The sequence below is a fragment of the Erpetoichthys calabaricus genome, chromosome 11 (assembly GCF_900747795.2).
Source record: "Erpetoichthys calabaricus chromosome 11, fErpCal1.3, whole genome shotgun sequence".
Classification (NCBI taxonomy): domain Eukaryota; kingdom Metazoa; phylum Chordata; class Cladistia; order Polypteriformes; family Polypteridae; genus Erpetoichthys; species Erpetoichthys calabaricus.
In genome coordinates this window covers 68313965-68337669 of record NC_041404.2, presented here as the reverse complement: position 1 = coordinate 68337669, position 23705 = coordinate 68313965, and the positions used below count along the sequence as shown (strand labels likewise).

The window sequence follows — 23705 nt, the reverse complement described above, 5'->3', positions numbered from 1 at the left end:
TGCATTACCTTAAATGGAAACATTTTTAAGATGTCATTTATAATGACATACAGAAAATGATGGTGCATACACTGCTGTAACTACCAGTTAAATGTTTGCAATGGGTTTGCCCTTCTAGCTTACCTGGTGGGCTAGTGGACACACAACTCAATAGAAGAGCTCACTTAGTTACTTCTGAAAAAGTGACGGGGACTCTGATGATCTGTTGTCGGGTTTCTGCTTGAGTTTATTCCCCATTTTTGTCTCTGGTAGCTTCAAGTGTAGGTTTCATGTATTTAGCTGAAAGGATTCCAAATGATTTTGTCAGTGACTTTGAGGACTGTGAATTTCTTAATTAGATCCCTCTGAAGTCCACAGCCTGTCCAGTAGGACGTGCCCTTTAGTGAGCCTAACAAACTTTAAAATCTCTTAAACAGGCAATGAACAGAACATCTGTAGTATTTTGAGCTACATTCCTGAAATGTATGAAAATATGCTGTATACGTAAATGTTGTTGATGTTGTCAAGTTATTAAATAAATGTGCTTGGTGTTGTACAGGATTACACTCATATGAACAAAGGGGGCTGGACTGGCAATTTTCCTCAGGGATGCCACCTCCTGGGATGAAATGCTAGGCTGGCCACTGCATGTGTGGTGTTTGCATGTTCTCCCTGTGCCCCACACACCACTCAGGTTAACTGGTTATTCAAAATTGACCAGTGAGGGGATGTTCTTCAGTGGGTCCTGCAATGGACAGGCACCCCATATTGCCCAGGAAACACTCTGGTACTGCGCAGCTCAGAACTGGATTAATTGCTTTTGAGATTGAAAACAATGTGTCATTCTGGGTGGATAGATGGATATTTTTAATAATGCTTTGGCCACAACTATGGTAACTGTTTTATTTATACCAAATTAGAGCCATCGTTAGAACGACCATGTAATTTTTTTTTCTCCTGACATTTTTGCTTACAGTTTTAGCTTGGCTCATTTTCAGAAATCACATGAGTTTGAAAATGTTATGCTAAGCTACAATGAAGTGAGTTCATTTTAAGTCCAAAACATTTGTGAGTCGGCTTACTACATTCAGAGGATCTATTCTGGAGGTGTTTAAAATGATTTGAAATGAGAATGTAAACAGACTATTAACTTGTAAGACCAGCCCTGTGCTGATGCATTTTATATGGAAATGTGTTGACATGAAGTTTGACGGATCTGTAAATCCCCTCGTCCCTCCTCCCCTCACTACTAACACTTTTGGCTTTGTTCTTGAGGGTCTGTTCTCCTAAACATAGCGCTTATATGTATGCAAATAAAAGAGTGGGCTCCTCTGCCTTTATTTCCTGTTGGTAACAAAGAGCACCTGCACTAAAATAACTCAGTTACCTTGCCATTTGTCACACATCGCCTATTAGGCTGTTTGATAAAATTAAAAACTACTTAAATGTCCATTTAAAGTCTATTAGGAATACCAGTAATGGAAAATTTGTGTTAATATTTTAAGCTTCCTGTTTTATACATATGGGTCATTTTCCTCACACAATTAGTTACAAAGGAAGCAATAATCATAGTATAGCAAATATCATCACCTGTATCTTTAAAAAAGAATATAAATGCTACAATTTAATTTCTTATAGTAATAATTTTTATTAGATTTGATTGAACTGGATTTAACTGTGAAGGATATTTTGTCTAAATATATTTTGGTATTTTCTCAGTTACTCTATGAATACTACATACATGTTATATCTGGTGCCCCATATGGTCTTGTATTCAGGTTTTTTTTACCCCTTGTGGTCTGGTAGTTTGTGTTGGTGCTTTCCTTGGCACTGCTGTCTCACGAATCCAACATCCATTAACCCCATCACTGGCAACTGTCATTGTTAAATCTGAAGCTTTTCACCACATGTATGTGAGATTTCCTCCAGGAAATTTGTGTTTTCTCCAGTTAGGTTAATTGGTGACATTATATTCACTGTGTGTGTGTGTGTGTGTGTGTGTGTGTGTGTGTGGGTGTGTGTGTGTGTGTGTGTGTGTGCGTGCGTGTGTGTGTGTGTGTGTGTGTGTGCGTGTGTGTGTGTGTGTGTGTGTGTGTGCGTCCTGTGATGGACTGGTACCCTGTCCAGGGCTGACTTCAGCTCACATGGGCTTTGGTCCCCAGTAACTCTGAATTGGACTGACAACATTTGAGAAGGTACCTGGCACTGATCTGTAAACACCAGTGTGGCTGGACCAGTCCTTGTCACAGTCTCGTCATGTGGCTTTGAGGAAGTGCCTGTGTTCCAATTGTAAGAACATATATGGAAATAGCTGTAATGTATACAGGGCTATTCAATTGGCGGCCCGCGGGCCACATGCGGCCCAGAATCAACCTCTGAGTGGCCCAGCCCGTGGTTCCGCCCATTGATAATAAATTAATATATATTATTCATAAATTGTTATTTAATATAATTTAATATAAATATATATATATTATATTAATATAAATATATAGTATATTAATATAAATATAAAGTATTTATTATGTCTATGGTCCCGCCAAAAACGTGCATTCCTACGTAAATTACGTAGCCTGCAACACGCAAACAATGCAGAGCGTGCAGGTAGTAGCTTAGATTACTATCAATATGTCTTTCTCAACACTGAAACGTAAAATTGCCAATGAAAACCGTAAGTTTAACCCTGCCTGGACTGACAAATACTTGTTTATTTTACCGCCACATCCAAACGCCAAACCGATGTGTTTAATTTGTAATGAGTGCGTTGGAGTATTTAAAGATTACAATGTGCGGAGGCATCATGTTGAGAAACACCACACTTTTCGCACCAATTTTCCAGAGGGATCTCAAGAGAGGCCTGCAAAAGTGCAGAGTTTGATTGCATCTTACAACCGGAGCAGTACTACCATGGTGCGGTCATTCACAGCCCAAGAGAGAGCTACTGCAGCATCCCTTCGTGTTTCCTGGATACTGGCAAAAAAGAAAAGGCCATTCACAGACTCTGAAACCGTGAAGGACTGTATGCTGGCTGTCGTGGATGAGGTGATAAATGACGATAAAATTAAAATGAGCGTGGTATCTGCTATAAAAAACGTACCCCTGTCAGACACTTCAAACATTCGTAGGGTTGAAATTCTTGCTGCAGATGTGTATGAAACGCTGTTAGGAGACCTGATGAAAGCTGATACTATGTCTATAGCAGTAGATGAGTCCACAGACAAAACTGATACTGCTCAGTTGTGCATATATGTCCGTTTTTTTGATGGCAAATGCTTCCGAGAGGAGCTGCTCGGCCTACTGCCGTTAGAAGGACACACAATTGGCGATATAGTCTTTGGGAAAATTTCCGCCTTTTTTAAAGACAGTGGTCTGGATATGAAGCGTGTGTGCATGCTTGTGACAGATGGGGCTCCGTCCATGACAGGGAAAGTGAATGGTTTGGCAGCATGTTGGTCCGCTGTTGCACCTCAGTTGATCTCCTTACACTGCATTGTGCATCAGGCGGTGTTGTGCGCAAAACTAAGCGGGGCGCTCAAAACGACAATGGACAGCGTTATGGCTATAATTAATTTTATTCGCTCCACATCAAGCCTCCAACACCGCTTATTCCGCATGCTGCTGTCAGAAATGTCTGCTGAGCACCACGACCTTCTTTTGCATAATGACGTGAGGTGGCTGTCCAAAGGCAAAGCACTGGAGTGTTTCTGCGGTCTCAGAGAAGAGATCATAACTTTCCTCCGCGGCAGCAAGCAAAAAAAGGCAGAAACGCACTTGAGTCGCATACTGGACGACAACTTCATGGCCGATGCCTGCTTTCTGAGCGACATATTCAAACACCTGAACGATCTCAATTTGGGACTACAAGGCAGAGACAAAACTGTCATCGACCTTGTGGAACAGATGCGCGCATTCCAAGTTAAACTGGACCTTTTCGCAAATGATTTGAGCACAGACCGAATGCTACATTTTCCGACACTCCGCAAATGCATCTCATCCCCCGCACAAATCACGGATGTGATGACAGATTTCATTGCGATGTTGAAAAATAACTTTGCTGGTCGATTGGATGGACTTGATCTGCCCACAGAGTTTGCCGTTTTTGTCAGAGACCCGTTCACTGTTGCAATAGAAGGGGACTTATCCGCCAGAGCTAAGAAACTGGTCCCTTCCATTGACGAGGGGAAATTCACACTCGAACTTGTTGACATGCAGTCATCTGTAACCATGGCACAGGAGCTTTCCACTAACGGGCCTGCAATGTTTTGGACTGATGTCAACGCACATCAGTTCCCTAACATTAAGAAAGTAGCGATCGTCATGCTCAGTATGTTTGGATCAACATATACATGTGAGTCAAGTTTTTCACACATGAACTCCATAAAAAGCAACTCTCGTTGCTCCCTGACTGATCATAGTCTCCACCAATGCCTTCGAATTGCATTGACAACTTACGAGCCTAAAGTCACTGCTCTCGTTCAAAACAAAAAATGTCACTTCTCCCACTAAGTCAGCAGGGTAACTGTAGCCTACAATACATCAATATAATGTGGGATGCGTAACAGAGGCATGCCTAATCACACATGGTGATTTAAAATATGTTCCCTCAGTGTTGTTATAGTTGTGAATACTGTGCACTTTTTATTTTATGCACTTTGAGATGTTCCTGGGTCAAATGTGTGCAAGTTGTTTATTTTGTTTCAAAAGGAAATAATGTTATTTCTAATAGCCTACTACTGTGCACTATTTTGTTTTATGCACTTTGTGATCAGATAGGTCAGATATGTAGCCTAGGTCAGTTTTTTTTTCTTTTGTAAGTGGAAAAAATAGGGGCTACCTCAGATTCTGTTAATTCAGCTCTTTTTGTATGCACCTTTTGCTCTGCAAACTGACCAAAGTTAAAAGAGAAACAACGAATAAACCTTATGTTTTTCAATAAATTTGTTTGTGTTGGTTTTAAAATGTGTCATTACGAGCTGCTTTGCCGCTAAAATGACTGGCCCAGCTAACCTTCTTGGTTTGACAATCTGGCCCAACTGAATTTGTAATTGAATAGCCCTGTATTATGACCTCACTAATGGCCCTGGGTAATAGCATCTGACAAATGTGCAACAATACCTTGTGACACACTGTGGTACTTACATCCTGTAGAAAACCATATGACAGGCACAAATGATAACAATTATACATTTTAGAATCTAAACTGTCTCAGCTATTCATTGCTATTCAACATACTATATGAGCCTAAACAATTAAACTTGTATACATCTACTCTCTATATATATAAAATCCTAAGCCTAAAAGTGCAACGATTTTGTGCAATGATTTTATGTGACGTTTTTATGTGATGCTTTTTGTGACGCTTTAAATTGGGCTTATTTTAAAACCTACATATATATGTTTGGTATAATTCTTTTCAGAATTTATCAAACTTTAATGTGATGTTGTTAGATTTTCAAATTCTTATTCCGTTTTTAAATTATAAACTAAAAAAAAATCAAGAACTCACGTCCCACAAGACAAGACTTTGTGCCAACAGATTTACCCATGCCCGGGGCTGGAAATAAAAGATCACGAGTAGGACAGCTGCTGTACAGGCTTTTAAATGTTCAAAGTACCCTGCGAAATGCAAATCACGCGGCTCGGCAGCAGCAGCAATCCAGCAGCTGATTGAGAAAAGATGAGGTAAAAAAAAAACTGTATTTGTTTCCCATTGTATCGCCGTTTAACAGGGGGTTTCCGAGGAGCAACCACGTCTCCTTGGGGTGCGTTCACCTCTTCACAACACGAGCGGCAGAGATGTTAAGTGGCTGGCGCGTAGCGCAGGACGGGGGGTTGGTGAGCGAAGTGATAGATAGATAGATAGATAGATAGATAGATAGATAGATAGATAGATAGATAGATAGATAGATAGATAGATAGATAGATAGATAGATAGATAGATGTACTTTATTTATCTCCAAGGGGAAATTCACATACTCCAGCAGCAGCATACTAATAAAAACAAATATTAATTAAAGACTGATAAAAACACAATGCAAGTTAAAAAATAAAAGGTGGAGGGTGCGAGGCAGATATCATAGACAATAATCTTGTATAGTGTTAACGTTTACCCCCCCAGGTGGAACTGAAGAGTCACATAGTGTGGGGGAGGAACGATCTCCTCAGTCTGTCAGTGGACCAGGACAGTGACAGCAGTGTTTCGCTGAAGCTGCTCCTCTGTCTGGAGATGATACTGTTCAGTGGATGCAGTGGATTCTCCATGATTGACAGGAGCCTGCTCAGCACCTGTTGCTCTGCCACGGATGTCAAACTGTCCAGCTCCATGCCTACAATAGAGCCTGCCTTCCTCACCAGTTTGTCCAGGCGTGAGGCATCCCTCTTCTTTTTGCTGCCTCCATAGCACACCACCGCGTAGAAGAGGCTGCTCGCCACAACTGTTTGATAGAACATCTGCAGCATCTTATTGCAGATGTTGAAGGATGCCAGCCTTCTAAGGAAGTGTAGTCGGCTCTGTCCTCTCTTGCACAGAGCATCAGTATTGGCAGTCCAGTCCAGTTTATCATCCAGCTGCACTCCCAGGTATTTATAGGTCTGCACCCTCTGCACACAGTCACCTCTGATAATCATGGGATCCATGAGGGGCCTGCAATGCTTGCATGGACTGGGTTTTGGGCAAGGTTGTGGGGTCCAGCGGCTGTGGGGCATCAGTTGGTAAAGACACATTCACTGATCTTGCCTTTGCTGATGATGCTGTGATGTTCGCAGCGTCAATGGAGGCTCTGATCGGGGCTCTTGAGAGACTGAAAGAGGAGACTGAGTGTCTGGGCTTGCAAGTATTCTAGATAAAAACTAAGATGCAAGCCTTTAATGACTTCTTGGGCACAACCCTCAGCAGTGTATCTGTCTGCAGAGAGAGTGTCGACCTTGTCGAGTGGTTTACTTACCTTGGCAGTGACATTCAAGTCTCTGGAGACTCTTCCTATGAAGTCAGTAGACGGATTGGGAGAGCATGGATGCTCATGATGTCACTGGAAAGGGGTGTGTGACACTCCCAATATCTTTACAAAAATGACAAATGTCCAAGTCCTTAGAGTCCTGGTACTTCCTGTCTTACTATATTGCAATGAGACATGGACGCTATCCAGTGACCTGAGATGAAGACTGAACTCCTTTAGTACTGTGTCTCTTCAGAGAATCCTTGGGTAATGCTGGTTTGACTTTGTGTCGAATGAATAGTTGCTCATGGAGTCCTGAATGAGGCACATCACCTGCATTATGAGAGAGTATCAGTAATGACATTACAGCCATGTGGCGCAATTCCCCAAGGGTTAACAGGCTCACAGGATCCTAGCTGTTAAGGACTCAAGTGGCTGGACAAGGCCAAGGGGATGCCCACATAATACCTGGCTGCGGCAGATAAACGGTCTGCCTGGGGGCTTTGCCAACCAGGATCCTGAGCTGTTTTGTCATGTTGTGGGTGCGGCAATGCACTGTATTAGTGTATGCTCCCCAACCTGACCTGGCCTGACATGACATCAGTCTTCATCACTTAGTTCAAATCTTTTAAAAAACCTTACAACAAAAGTGTTGGGAGTTTTATTTTATCCATCTGTCTGTTATCTGTTCAGTGGGAGGCAGCATCAGGTGAAAGGCAGCAAACAACCCAGGATGTGGAGTCAGGATTATTTTAGAGCATTTTTTAAGTTTCAGTCATTTATTTATTTTTAAACCCACTAAATCCAATTCGGGGCCACATGGTGCTGGAGCCTAACTGAGCAGCATCAAATGTAATGCAGGGAAACAGCCATGTACAGGGCACCACTGAGCCCCCTCTTGCATTTGTTACACTTCAGGCTAATTTACTGTCACTGGTTCACCTGACCTGCACATCTGTGGATAATAAAGATGGAGATTCTCCATTGAAGAATGCTAAATCCACATAGACAGGACGGCCTGGAATTTTATAAATGCCATGCTTAATAGAATTTTAATAAATAAAATTGAAATTAGGCCAAGGTTTGTCATTTCTTTTGGAATCATGGAGTATTTCTAACACGACATATTTTTATTTTTCTTCAGACTAATGCATTTTTTACCATAGGAACTTCTAATTTTTTTTTTTTTTTTTTGCTGGCATGCAAAGTTTAACTACGCCACCATAGCGATAATATGCAAACATGTAAATGGTAACTCGGAGTTGAGTCGAGATGACAGTGCGCAGCTGAATACACAGAAAGGCTGAGGCGCCCGACAGGTGCGAACCACTCGAGCCGCCGGAAGAGGGACACGACCGCCATCGGGCTGAACAGCCCCGCTAATGACACAGCAAAGGAGCTGCAAACGTGGGCATATACATTAAAAAGTAATGAAAAGACCTTAACACACATTCTGATTGAAAGTATAGACCTCCTGTGCTGTTCAGGAAGACGCCAGAATCGCCGCCCTTGGAAAGGTAGGGTTCTGTTACGAGCTTAAAAGGAGTTGAGCATCCTCTTGACTGACGGTCCTTCGTATTAACTATCAATGTATTGGCTGAATCAGCCTTTTACTGGTTCCTGTCTTTCCCAGGACAGAAATCTGCAGCCACAACTCAGCGTTATTACGTGTTCAAGAATGTATGGATTTCCTAGGACTGCACTGTACTGTATGTCGTTGTGCGGGGCCGCCAGTAGTTGGCGCAAGGCAGGAACGACACCGAGTGTGCGTACGGGCAAACTCCTGGATATTTTCTAGACAACTTCGCCTAAATATGAAATTAAGCTTCTGTTCTGTTAGTGCAGGTCAGCTACCAAGGAGGTTATGTAAACTTTACTTATCGACAAAGGTTCGAGTTGTTATATAGTTTAACCGTTGTGCGTTCTGGCAAGACTTTAAAATAGCCGCTACATTTACTGAAGCATCAGTAGTTATTTCACCTTTTAACACAATAACATTAGCATCAGCATGCATTTATGCTATGTTAGCATGTTTTATATCATATTACATTTTTTCATGACGATTATATTTTACGATATACAGTGCATTCAAATATTACTGTCTGGGGGTTTAGGTGTATAAAGTATCTGAAGCAGTGCCGGGGACGGTATGAGGAATGGGCGGCTTACATGAGTCCATCGAAATCAGTAAGGAGTCATTGTGTTGTAATAGAGGTGAAGCAACACGGCTAAACAGCCAATATTAAATGAACTCTTAACCTTAAAATATATACAGAAGTAATGGAACCATAAAATTTAAGTATAGAAAGATTGGATCGATACGTATACACTTTAAGTGTTCGTGTAACACTGGTGATTTTTCTGGGACTGTGCAAATTCCTTTTTTGACACTGACTACACATTTTAATATAACAGCACTTTATTGGGTTGTGTGATTCCTCATAAACCTTCATAAAGGAATATTTCATTTTGGAGAAGGGTTCTTTGCGTCTGAAGTCAAGTCAAAGTCAAAGCGGACTTTATTGCCATCTCAACCATAAGTATACAGATAGACGATATTTCGAAGCTCAGGGTCCACAGTGTAACAACATGAAGTGCAAATAAAAAATTAAAATTAAATTAAAAATAGAATTAAATTTTAAATTTAAAAATGAAAATTAAAACACAAACAAAACAAGACATTGTGCAAAGACAAGATTGATGCAATGTATGATGCATGGTTCTTTAGTCTTTGAAAGGGTTCATAATATATGAACAAAACAGAAATCTTTAATGTATAGAAGGCTACCTAGCAGGATTCTAAGAGGTCAAGAAAACCCGGACTTAGCCTGTGTTTTTAAAATAATGAACCCATGCAGATAGATAGATAGATAGATAGATAGATAGATAGATAGATAGATAGATAGATAGATAGATAGATAGATAGATAGATAGATAGCAAATAAAGGTTCTTTCTGGAACCTTTATGTGGATGGTTCTTTAGTGTCTTAAAATTGGTCCTTTCTTTGGAAATTCTCTGAAGAAGCACTATCTCACCTTAATTTTTAAACATGTACATACCTTATGAATATATTTCACTTTTTGCGTGCTCCAAACTAAGTATACTTACATATTTATGTGTCGTTAGTCTGCAAAGTGATTTAGGATTGAGGGGAGGGAAGGCCCTCTATTAAATGTACATGAAATGAAAGAACAGCCAGGGCCGACCCACAGTGGTTTAAACAGTAACTGAATGATTATTACATTTCCCCATCTTAACTGCAGTTCATACTTTGTGTGCATTAGTTTGTGAACAGTCTTATTTTTTTTTATTTGAGCATTTTAATATTAGCTAACATTCTCACACCCCTCAAATCAAGTTGCAAGATGCAAGATACCATTACTGTCACTATACAGTACAATAAAGTATCATCTGGAGCGAGCCTATAGAATTAAAGTATGTAAGAGTAGACAATAAATTAAGTAAACATTAAACTATGAGAAGCACAGTTACTATTGACAGTTCCAAATATACACAGTGCATCCAGAAAGTATTCACAGTGCATCACTTTTTCCACATTTTGTTATGTTACAGCCTTATTCCAAAATGGATTAAATTCATTTTTTTCCTCAGAATTCTACACACAACACCCCATAATGACAACGTGAAAAAAGTTTACTTGAGGTTTTTGTAAATTTATTAAAAATAAAAAAACTGAGAAATCACATGTACATAAGTTTTCACAGCCTTTGCTCAATACTTTGTCGATGCACCTTTGGCAGCAATTACAGCCTCAAGTCTTTTTGAATATGATGCCACAAGCTTGGCCCACCTATCCTTGGCCAGTTTCGCCCATTCCTCTTTGCAGCACCTCTCAAGCTCCATCAGGTTGAATGGGAAGCGTCGGTGCACAGCCATTTTAAGATCTCTCCAGAGATGTTCAATCGGATTCAAGTCTGGGCTCTGGCTGGGCCACTCAAGGACATTCACAGAGTTGTCCTGAAGCCACTCCTTTGATATCTTGGCTGTGTGCTTAGGGTTGTTGTCCTGCTGAAAGACGAACCGTCGCCCCAGTCTGAGGTCAAGAGCGCTCTGGAGCAGGTTTTCATTCAGGCTGTCTCTGTACATTGCTGCAGTCATCTTTCCCTTTATCCTGACTAGTCTCCCAGTTCCTGCCGCTGAAAAACATCCCCACAACATGATGCTGCCACCACCATGCTTCACTGTAGGGATGGTATTGGCCTGGTGATGAGCGGTGCCAGGTTTCCTCCAAACGTGACGCCTGGCATTCACACCAAAGAGTTCAATCTTTGTCTCATCAGACCAGAGAATTTTCTTTCTCATGGTCTGAGAGTCCTTCAGGTGCCTTTTGGCAAACTCCAGGTGGGCTGCAATGTGCCTTTTACTAAGGAGTGGCTTCCGTCTGGCCACTCTACCATACAGGCCTGATTGGTGGATTGCTGCAGAGATGGTTGTCCTTCTGGAAGGTTCTACTCTCTCCACAGAGGACCTCTGGAGCTCTGACAGAGTGACCATCGTGTTCTCGGTCACCTCCCTGACTAAGGCCCTTCTCCCCCGATCACTCAGTTTAGATGGCCGGCCAGCTCTAGGAAGAGTCCTGGTGGTTTCGAACTTCTTCCACTTACGGATGATGGAGGCCACTGTGCTCACTGGGACCTTCAAAGCAGCAGAAATTTTTCTGTAACCTTTCCCAGATTTGTGCCTCGAGACAATCCTGTCTCGGAGGTCTACAGACAATTCCTTTGACTTCATGCTTGGTTTGTGCTCTGACATGAACTGTCAACTGTGGAACCTTATATAGACAGGTGTGTGCCTTTCCAAATCATGTCCAGTCAACTGAATTTACCACAGGTGGACTCCAATTAAGCTGCAGAAACATCTCAAGGATGATCAGGGGAAACAGGATGCACCTGAGCTCAATTTTGAGCTTCACGGCAAAGGCTGTGAATACTTACTGTATGTACATGTGCTTTCTCAATTTTTTTATTTTTAATAAATTTGCAAAAACCTCAAGTAAACTTTTTTCACGTTGTCATTATGGGGTGTTGTGTGTAGAATTCTGAGGAAAAAAATTAATCCATTTTGGAATAAGGCTGTAACGTAGCAAAATGTGGAAAAAGTGATGCGCTGTGAATACTTTCCGGATGCACTGTAAGTAAATATGTAGTAAAAGGTAAATGTAAACATAAATAAAGAAATAATGTTTGAAGTCATAAGTAAATGAAGTCACAGTGAAGATTACAATCAATGCAGTGGTCATGAGAGCCACGTGGGTCATGTGTGGTGGATGCAGAGGTTCGGTGTTTCTGTATAAGGATCCAGTTCACAGCTGTGGAGGTGAGGGACTGAGCCCATCTTGACAACAATGGACATGGGGCAGAAACCAGCAGTGGAAGGGTTGCCAGTCCATCGCATGGCCCACTTACACTCACCCACACACACACAGTTTGTAATTGCCAGTTAACCTAACCTGCACTTCTTTGGTGATGTGGATGGTTGACCAGAGTATCTGAAGAAAAAGCCAATGGCACACGGTTAGAACGTCCAGACTCCACAATAATGCAAATGGCGAATCTGTGAGACAGCAGCACTACCCACTGCGCCACAATGCTACCCATGCTGGCTACCATTGGAGATAAGTAAGTTGTAATCAACATTTCGGTTGACAAGTGCAAAAACGTTTTAAGCAACTGTTCATGGACTCCTTTAGAGTAGTATATGAGAATTATTGGACATTTCCCTTGAAATGTACGTACGTTTCCTTTAGGGGTGTGGGTTGCATCATGTTCTTCCATGACGTTCTGCAATTATGGTGTTGTTGTTGAGCAGATACCGAGTAGGTGTAACTATATTTTACCAGTGACAGCAGGCGTGCCGTCCAGGTATTGTCACTGTCTTCTGTACGATTCTCTTGGGACAGATTAATTATCCCTGTGACCCAGTACTGGATATAGAGGTTTTAGAAAACGGGCGGATGGGTGTAAGAAACTTTATAAAGAGCTTACTGTATGTTTCATTAACATCAATAGGATTAGTGGAAAACGGATCCGCTAAAAGGATTTTAATTGCAGTTTTCTCCCATAAACTCTATAAAGGAATGTCCTGGTAAGAACAAAACAATGAAGTTGCTTCAGTAATACACTTGACTAATACACTTGACCCCTCTTCGTGGGAGGAGTGTATTTAATTAATATTTGACAAAGATTAGGATTAGGCACTGCATGGAATGCCAATGTTACAATCGTGTATGTAAAGAAATACAGGAAAATGGCAAAGAAAAGAATTTTTGGAATCTTATCAACTCAATAAGCACCTATCCTGGAGGAAACCAAAGCGCTTCTCCAGCTTCAAAATAGGTGGGATACACTAAGCAGAAGAAAAGTTTAAGACAAGTGCCTAACGAAATTCCTGCGCCTTTTAAAATGGAATAAGCTTACTTTTCATATATATCGCATCAAAAACAAATTAGTGTCGGCTGATTTTTTTATGCGAGGAAGAAAAAGACGTCATGTTTGTAACAGGAAAGGTAAGCGACTGGCGACACCCACCCCTCTTGACGCGCAACTTTGGTGCGGTCTTGTTTAAAGCCATTCGCTCCTTAGCGCTGATCTCAAGCGCAGCCTGTTCTGCTGTCTTACTGTACGTGGGAAGTACAATACAAATAATAATAATAATGATGATAATGAAAATGTAACTAAGCATGAACATTAAGCTTTTCTGAGACAGAAACGTTCAGATAAAGACAGTACTACGCAAAAAAGGAAAAAAACTCCGTTTCAAAGTTACAGCGAGTGGACAACTTTTAAACTCATTCTGGATGTAACTTAAGCGGAGATGCAGAGTGGCGCCGAGTTTGTTTTCTGTCGGATAAGGTAAGCAAATTAGAAAATTCGCCTTTTCAGAAGCGTTGGCAGCACTGCCCTCATTACCGTGTTCTTTAATTCACATAAGCGAAGTGAATACAGGGATGAATGTTAAGGTTTGCACTTTATACTTTTCTGCATGCACTCAAACAAGACACTCCAGAAATCCGGTAGCAAGTGCGAGTGCCGTTTTGTGGATTATGGAGATACCGGTTTTTTAAGAGACAAAGCCGTTCGGCCGCGCACTACGGCGCCGAGATGAAGCGCAGCCTCCTCATACGGTTGCCTCAGGTGCCCCCCGCAGTTAACACTTTGTAATCCTTGATGGGTCAGTGACGCGGTGGCAGCTCAGAGATCAGAGTTTGAGTTGAGTTCTCCCATAGTGCCGGTGTCTGAGTTCAGTGTTTATTTACTAGGTGACTGTCTACCAGTATATGTCTGCATTTGCCTTTTCTTTCATTTTTGGTGTGGTAAATAAGGAAAGTCAATTCGGTTTATTGTTTAATCAACCTCAATAGAGCAATTATAATGTTTAATGTATAAGTGAAGTCATTAAAGATGAAAACCTTACCTTTTATCATTTTTCATTCTTGTTAGATTTGGTTCTATGTGACATGTTTAAAAATTGTTAATTATTGACTTATTTGCCCAAGTAATAGCTGATGCCCAGTGTACCAGCCCCGTTATTATAATTTATAATGAGTATCAATCACTGTGGCCCACTGGTTAAGTTGTTACACACTAAACCACTGGGCTACTACTTCATTCCTATCACTGGCACATTGTGAGGTAATAATTAACCTGTCAGAATTGTTTGTAAAAACTTGTATACTAAAGCTACAGACTTGTAATTTTGAAGTTCCATTGATTGAAAACATCATATAAATGAATTTAGTTTGTACACCAGTTTTGCTGGGGATAAGTCTTAGCTCAGCTCCCTGTCACCCTGATCTGGGCAAACAGGTTAGAAAACATACAGGTACCCCATGTTGTCACTCGTGTACTATATTTTGGGTGCAAAAATGAGAAGTCAAGCAAAATGACACCTTTTAATCCGTTCAGTTAAGCCAATAAAAAGCGTCATTTTGCTTGACTTCTCATTGCTTCCATAATGACTAACACTATACAACACCCTACTACTACAGGGGCAAAGATGTAAGTTTAGGCGAGCATAGTTGATATTGTTTGCTCTGCTTTGTTAACACACATTGGTCGACTGTATCCATTTCCTTGTTCTTGACTTTTCTCTGCCTGAGGATTGGGCATTTCTGAAACACTTCCTCTCATTCCCTAATGCTGTATTGACATTTCCAGTTTGGTTTGCTGATAATAAGAGTTAAACAGTAACCTACAACTTTACTGGGCAATCTTCACAGTCACTCTGTACCCATGGGGATGAAACAGACAGGCTTGTCCAGAAGAGTGTTATCTGCAAATGTGTTGCAGTTGTGATTAGCTTTGATGGGTTTAACATAATCAATATGGAGTGAAGCGGAGAGACTGGTTTTTGTCTTAGCGCACTCATTCATTTGCTGTGTAATGTAAAATGCAAATGGGGCTAGTGGAACTGAAGCAACAGCACCTCTCAATCTGTGCAGTATTGCATGTCACATCTGTGGGCTGATAAATTGAAAATTCAACTTTTTTTTTTCATTAGAACTGTTAAAAAAAAATAAAATAAAAAACACACTGGCATCCCATCCAGTGTTGCTATTTCCACCTTGTAATCGGTTCTTATGGAAAAGGCCTTAAGGTGGGAAACGGATTGAAAATTGATAGATGGATGATGCAAGAAACGAAAACATCTTTGCTAACATATTATACTATGGCTTTGTGGAAAAGGACCTTGATGTGTGTTTTAATTTGCTCTGTGTCCCAGTAAAGTAAAATATTGCTTTTAAAAATAATTTTGGTTACAATAATAACATGAAAAATCTGTTCCCACCCTGCAGCTGTTTCTGCCAAAAATTACAGGTTCAGAAGATGGATTGATCAGTGCATTTTTTCCAGAATTTTATATAGAAGTACCTATTATTGTTAGCCTTTATGAAATACCATTTTTATCATTACTGGATCTTCTGATGTACTCTTTTTCAAAAATGGTAATTTACATCGATATGTCAATGTACGTCCATCCGTCTATCTATTATTGGAGCAAGTTGATCCACTTCATGGTCCACTTATGTCATTCTGCATATTGTAGTTGTGTGTGTTTTGTCTGTTTCATATTCGTACTTCAACCTTAAAGAGATTAGCACTTATTATCTTATTGTTTGTTAGTTTAGTTAACCTGTACTGGTCATTGAAGGTGTACAAGTAGCAGATGTGTTTGCACCAATTTGAGAGAAATATTTCTAAAAGAAGGGACTTTGAGGACTTTGAAGTTGACCGTTTTGTTTATTGTGATTAGATTATGATTCGGTAATGGTTTATTTTACATAGTAAATTGGGAGAATGTGAGACCGTGAATGGTGAGATTTCAAATAATGTGTAGGAATTCTGATAAGCGGTCTGATGCTGCCTGTGATGAAGCCCTCTAGCCGAGTGTCCAGTTGGGTAAACGCAGAGGTAGATTTCATGCTACTTCTTTATTCTGTTGCCTTTCCTCGTAGGTGCAACATTTCGGGTTGAGTACAAGAAATGTGATTCATCAGTCGTCTCCATTCTGAATACATTCATCCCAGTGATCAGCTCAAGTTTCTTCAGATCAGAATTCCAGACGTATTGAGTCTGAATTTTTTTCTTTTCTTTGAATGCCATTTTGGCAGCACTCATTGCAAACTTATGTCCTTTTCCTCAGTTGTGGGGCGTTTGATGGCCTTGTGGCTCTCTGGGTTATGTTGGGACGCAGGGTGGGACTGCAGTTTGCTATCTTGAAATGTTTAAGGGCTGTATTTAGCAGTCCTATGTACTTCAGAGTTTTTACAAGTCCAGTCCTTAGCGCAGATTTGACGTTCGATTGTCACTTTGACCAGATGGGATGGTGTATGTTCAGCACTTGTGTTCAGTTTTTAGATTAACATGGTGAGATGTGTTGACATGTCACTAGATTTGACTTGCTGGATTACCAGAGGCAGGCAGTGGAGGAAGGGAGGTGAAATGGATTTATCTGGCTGTTGTTTGACAAGGGTGACTGTTCCCTGATTAGCCATTACTATGAGTCACTGCTGCTTAGCACATGTGATGCTCCCACTAACCTCCTGACTCGATTTTATTTGCTCATTTGTCTGATTTCAACACTGTATACATGTGGGAAGCTGGACTGTTGATAGCTACAGTCATGTGCAGCTTCTCATGTGGGCTTTGATGAAAACTACAAAACCCGTGTGCGTGAAATTACAGAGATCAGTGGAAAAATATAATCTAAAATGTGAACCTTCCCTCCATTTCTGTCCACACTGTAAGAAGTTAGTCAGATAAATCTTTGATTTTCTATTTCTCGAGTTTGAATTTTCTGAAAGGGCTCCCAGTTTTCATGCCTGTTTTGTGTGCAGTTTGGTTGACTGCCCAGTGTTCATTTGATTTTTTTATTTTCTGGGGTTTCAGATTTTCAGACATGCTCCGAGGTTAATGAAAGGCTATGAATTACACCTGTCTGAGTGAGAGAACACAGTGTTGGTCTGGTGTCCATTGCTAGGCCGATTCCTGCCCTGTGCTTTTTGCTTGCTAAAAAAAAAGGCTGAAGCTCCCCATTGACCTAACGAGAAAAATCCGGTGGAGAAAATGAATGGATGAATTCTGTCCGGTATACTGCTGGAGACGGAGTCATTTGATGGGGTATGGTTATTTTCTTGGTGGATCTCATTTTAAGTGATTATGTTAATCCTACTTAATTCTCTTAAGTGTTGTTTTTTTTCTGACCCTGATTAAGACAAACACATGTTGTGTACATTGAGGACTGTTCCTTAATGTGACAAAGAATCTTGTCATTTAGAATTTTTTCACACTTGCACTGACAAGTCTGTTTGCAAAAATCTGTAAAAAAAAAAATTCAGAAATATTTCATATAATGAACTCAATATATTTGAATAAAAGTGGATGTTGAGGGAAGCTGAAGCCTATCCCAGCAAGCATCAGGCACAAGGCAGGATCAATCCTAGCACAGGGCACCAGTCACACACATGAGCCAATTAAACAATGCTGATTCACCCGCCCTGCAAGTCTTTAGGCTGTGGGAGGAAGCCAGACACCCAGAGGAAGCCCATGTGGAAATGGGGAGAACACTTTTTCCTACTATTAAAATTTTATTCTGTTGGCCTAGCTCTCTTTCTCAGGAGTGGGGGTTGATTAGTTTCGAACCTAGTTTTGTAAAATGTGACTTGCTTGTATGGAATGTTATTTGACTTTAATAAATTAAATGAAATTTAAATAAAAAAAGGAAATGGGGAGAACACGCAAACTCTATACAAGGAGCAAAAACCCCTGTCTCTTTATTGTGAGGCAGCAGTGCTAACGCAGAGCCATTGTGCTGACCTGATTTTGCTACTATTATTTCTGTAGTCACCTCCACCAATTCTCAGTTTATATACATTTACTTTTCATACAGACTAGTTTTTAATAGTACTTAAATCAGTTCTCATCAAGCATGGGTAAATGTTACAGAATTATTTTTTGCTCTTCATAAATGCACCTGCGGTTGAAACTAATTTGGGCAGCGTCACACTCCTCAAATCTGTTTGTCAGTATAAATCCATACCTGGCAATGTATAAAATGGGCCTAACCTGCTGGGTCACTCCAGTCTCATAACTGATGGTAATGTCATGTTTTTAATTTATTTTGCTTTGTTTCTGCTACAATATGTGAAGGTTGACTTACAATTAATAGTCTCTGTTCTCTTACAAGCCCCCCTGCAGTTTATTTACTTGTAATTTGCTAATGTTGACCAGTAACCAGAGGTGTCACAAGGCCCTTTATGCTCTTGTTCTCATTTGGTCAAAAATGAGAAGTTTCTACCATGCTGCCTGCACCGTACTCTTTGACTGTTCATCTAATTATGGAGGACCTTCATGTATTTAAATTAAATCAGTTACTGAATTTTAGGTTTTTTGATCTCTTGATATTTGTTTTATGAAAGCTCTTCCTCCCCCTTTTGTGTTTGTGGGGTTTTTCCCTATTCCAGTGACTTGTGTGCTGCATTATTTGGCAACTCTAAATTGTTCCCTTATGAGTGTGTGCCCATTCATCGGTGTACATTGTAGTGAACTGGCACTCTGTTGCAAGCTCATGTCCATTGTGGCCCCTAATGATCCCATCTTGGATTGAGTGAGTTTAGAAAATGGATGGTTGGTGTACTTTAGTTCCTTTTTAAGGGATTTTAAGGATACTGACTTGTATCACTTATTCAGGCTCTCCCAAGGAATGTAGGTATAAAATCGGAGCCAATTACAAAACAAAACTGTCTAGTCTGTTTGACACTTATGACCAGGCTCTTCTTGACGTTTATCCATATTTAAAGCCTGTTTGGAGATGTGGCCAGTGTTCTGTCTTGCTAGGGGCAGCCTTTGTAGTGCTAAGAGGCAGTAAAGTAAAAATGTGTAACTCGTCTTATTTAGCTAATATACCCTTGTTGCTTTTTGTAATTGTAATTGTATGTAACAGAAGGAGAGCCAGAGTGCAGCTGGTGAATTATTTATCATGTTTATTACCCATAACATTAGAACAGACCTTTTGTTTTCTCAGAAGTAGCTTTTATTTGGCACCCCACTGTGTCTTTTCCTACAGTTGTCAAAGCTGACCTTAAACAATAATTTTTATGTGGCAAATACAAGGCAGCAGGGATTGTCAAGCAGCAGTGCCCGGATACCAGTATAATAAGTAAGAGTCTCACTTTTTTTAAATTTAATATTAGGACATTTTTCTATTCATTTTACAGTATATTTTGACCACAACATATTCTCATTTCTGCTCTGAAATCATTCATTTATCCATTTTATTACTTGTTTAAGCAAAGTGACAAAGCCAGTCACAGTAGTATTTGGGGGCTAGGCTGAAAAGGGTGCCATTCCTTCATGAGCCAAATTCATACACATGTTCACATTTTTGTTTTTGTTCTTTATTTCGCCTTGTACAATTTCTTGTATTAGGAATTTGGTAGTTTTCGCATACCCCTTGGGGTCAGAGCGCAGGGTCAGCCATTGTACAGCGCCCCTGGAGCAATTACAGGTTAAGGGCCTTGCTCAAGGGCCCAGCAGAGCAGTGGCCTTTTTGGCAGTGACGGGGATTCGAACCCGTCGAACCTTCGGGATACCAGCGCAGATCCTTAGCCTCAGAGCCACCACTCCGCCCCAACATTCCCCATATTGCGATTATTGAGGGTCATTGTTTAATTTAACACACAAATCTTTGGGATGTTTGAAGAAAACTAAAATAATGAGAGAGAAAACACATGTTGGCTAAAGGAAGAAAACATACATAATCACCAGAAACAGTGACTTATAATGGATTCAAGCCCAACCACAGCAGACTGTGCCACCGTGCCGCCTACACTCATAAAATCATATTTTATTTTTGTGCCTTTTATACTGGCTTGTTCTTTACAGAGCAATAACCATTACAGTATCAGAAAAACTCTGCATTTATATATAACAAAAACACGTGAGAATACTAAATGAAAGCAATAGTTAAGATTGTGTTCTGAAACACTGACATCTGTGGTGAGGCTTAAGAAACTGAATGATTATTTATTTGAAATAATGCGACAAGTCTTTGGAATAGCAAGATGGCACATTTAAGAGGATTAAAGTTTTCTTGTAAGTTAATAAGTGGTGTGCATTGTAGAGGATCTTGTTTGAAGCTAAGTAATTATGAAGCTAGGTTAAAAAAAAAATCAGTTATTTACATCAAAAATGTCAATGAAATCTGTTATGTGTGAGCTTTCTAGTAGCAGTTGTACACATCAGTTAGATACTGCTGATACATTTTGTGTTAATACCTTGGAGGAGTGAATAAAGTTAAGCCAAAAGAAAAGAAATTCTATTATGACAAACATTTTATGCATCCTGGACAGAGGAGGATAGGGTTGGATTTTGGAAGAGTTCCCTGGACAATAGAATAGCATATTTATGCCAGGTAGGATGCAAGAGTCAGAGTTAAGCTAACTACTGTTAAATGTGACTAAGTGGTTAGTCAGTTCTCTTTTTTTCTTGTGCGGCACTTTTGTGGAAGGCAATCAGAGCACTTAAAAGTATTAAATATGGAAAAGCAATTAAAAAAATACTGCTCGAAGATGGGAATGGGGAATAGTATGCGAGGTTATTGGTTCAAGACGTAACGGTCATCTTGTCCTAGGCATGATCAAGGAATATAAATTTGGATTAGCAGCTCTGGTGATGCATTTGGGTAATGATGACATTCAGTCATAATGCGGCGAGAGGATGTAGGTAAAGAACGGCTATCATCTTCAGAAACCTTCCCTCCTTATTCCATTTTGTTGTCTCTGCTTTTTTCTTTTTCATTTCATCAGCCGTTCTCACCTTCTTTCTTCTTCCACATTTCTTCCTCACCGTAATTGATGCTGTTTGTAATTCACATTATCTTATTCTACTGTACTGTATATCTTGCGTTCTTCACTTTTTGTCTTGGAAATCATGAAACATTCTCAGTCTTGCTCAGTGTGATTATGTTTGAAGACTTTCCTCCAGTGGTCATGCTTGATCATGGCTCAGTTCAAGTTCTAATGACCATTTCTTGCTTGACATGAATTGATATGTTGGAAGATACACACTATAACCTAAATTACATATAATACAGCGCAGTAAAGAACAATTCATTGCAATACAATGTAGAACAGCGTGAAGTTACTTCTCTTTCTCATGATCTGCTCTCACTGTCTGACCTTCCTTTTGTCATCCTGGTTTTGTCTAGTTTTCTATCCAACTGGGTTTTGGCATCTCCTCCATTCATCATCTGATAGTGCTTACAATATGCAAGTTCCTCTGGGGTTTCTATCTCAGTTTTAAAATAGGCATTACCAGAACTATTATGACTACTACTACTGTCACGAGCAAGGATATTTTGGCAGTGCATCTTCTTTACATGGACTTTGTGCATTTTGTTTTAAATGTACAGTAATTCAAAGTCATATCTCTGTCTAGTGCTTATTAAATCACTTTCAGCTCATTGAGCACTGTGTATCATTTCTGAGGGTGACAGTCGGTGAAGTGGCCTTGTGTATAATCCATGTAATGCTTTTAACTGAGAAGGGCTGTAGGACATATTCAGTTATTGGCATGTTGTCTACAGCCATGCAGCTGGGCTGTTGGTGGGCCATAATGGCTTCAGGTTCTCACAGTGCTATTAAGGGAGCTACCCTTGCAGTTCTACTACTTGTTCCTGCATGTAAAATTACGTAGCATTATGGATTTTTTTTTTCCTTTGCACTTTTACGGTTTTTATTTTTTGGATTTACTTGATCTCATCAGCTTTGGTTGCTTGATTTAATTCTGGCACCTGGACACAGGGGTTGATCATAAATATAAAAAATTAATAGGTAGTTGTTGACACCTGTGTCTGGATTATCTGGCCCTCAGAAACCATAGACCTGCAAAGCAAGCTGAGTCGATGAATCGATGGAATACTGTTAGAAATAAGTAGTCATGCCTAAATTCAACAGATTGGAAATGCATTAAAAGGCCTAACATCAACATTCCAGATTTATTTAAATGCACATATCAACGCATAAAGTCAGACTAAAGCAGCCTATAGAAATATTTCTTTAGAGGTACACACAGTTAGACCAGAACCATATCCTCACTATGACCCTACAGGATGAGCTCAATGTTGTATTTAGTATGTACAGTATGTATTGCAGTAAATGTAGACAATTTGCAAAGTGCTACAGATATTAAGAAGTTTGGATAATGTTTAAATATGGGCAAAGGACCCCCCAGGTAGAGGGACAGAGAGAAAGAGCTTTGGCACAAGAGTGACAAATCTCCAATTCTTGGAATCCATGAGGCTGCATCAGGTGGGTTTACTGGGCTGTAGCAGGAATACCAGAAAATGCTGAGCAAAACGACTAAATTCCTCTTAAACGTCCTCTAAAGATCTGAACAAGTGAGTGTCTTCGCGACTAAATGATGAATTGAAGACAATAGTCTGGGTGGCTTGGCCCGCTTGGTGAATTTTAGACGATTATCCAAGCTTTTTGGTTAGGTTATGAATTGAGCATGTCAGACCTGAAAGCGGAAATGTACTACTTACGCAACCCAGTGCGTGACCTACCTCTCGACCCGCCACCATTATATAAAAGAAAAAGGAACACACAACTCACTGGTGGCAGCCAACAACCCAGTGGTTGAGAAACAGAGATGTAGAGCATTAATACAAATTTGTTTAATTTGTTTTGTTTCAAGGGCCAGTGCACTCTTTTTGTGTGCAGTATGTATATAAAATATATAACCTTGAAGGGAATGTCAGAAATACAAGTAGAAAATGAATCTAACAATAGTTTTATAGGGTCATTTTTAGGTTTATAGATTTCTACATAGTAATTATGTTGTCATACCTAGACTGGAGATACCTTTGTCCAGTATCGGAATCTAGGCCCACGTCATTAGGGAACATAAACCCTTGTTAAGATTACCATAGCACTGATACTCATGTCATATCCCATCTTTTTCTAGGACTTATTTTTATGATATATGTTTAAAATAACTGGTAAGATTAGAAGAGGATCAGCTTTGAAATCAGCCTTCCTGAGATATGATACCATCTACATTGATGATGCAAAAAGAAAACAAAGTGCATGCAGAGATCAAGTGACACAAGTCGTGTACCCAAGTGAACTTTCAAATACAACCACAACCAGTCTATGATTTGAGTTTTATCTAGTAGATTTCGTCCTGGTTATTTCTAAAATATTAGTACATGAGCAAAAACCTTTTTAAAATAAAGTTAATGTTTATTTTAAAACATTCGCCCCCTGT

At 40.0% G+C, this 23705-nt stretch overlaps 1 protein-coding gene across 3 annotated transcripts in view; it reads left to right on the top strand.

The window, feature by feature from the left end:
* ccdc120a (coiled-coil domain containing 120a) overlaps positions 1–23705 on the top strand; it is a 240217-nt gene that overhangs the window by 144062 nt on the left and 72450 nt on the right. Inside the window, exon 1 of one of the 3 annotated variants that reach the window (XM_028813285.2) lies at positions 13509–13787. The exons of the other annotated variants lie outside the window; for them this stretch is intronic. The gene's annotated coding sequence lies outside the window, so the exon portion shown is untranslated. Of the gene's footprint in view, positions 1–13508; positions 13788–23705 lie in introns of those variants that run through there. 3 annotated transcript variants of the gene reach the window in all.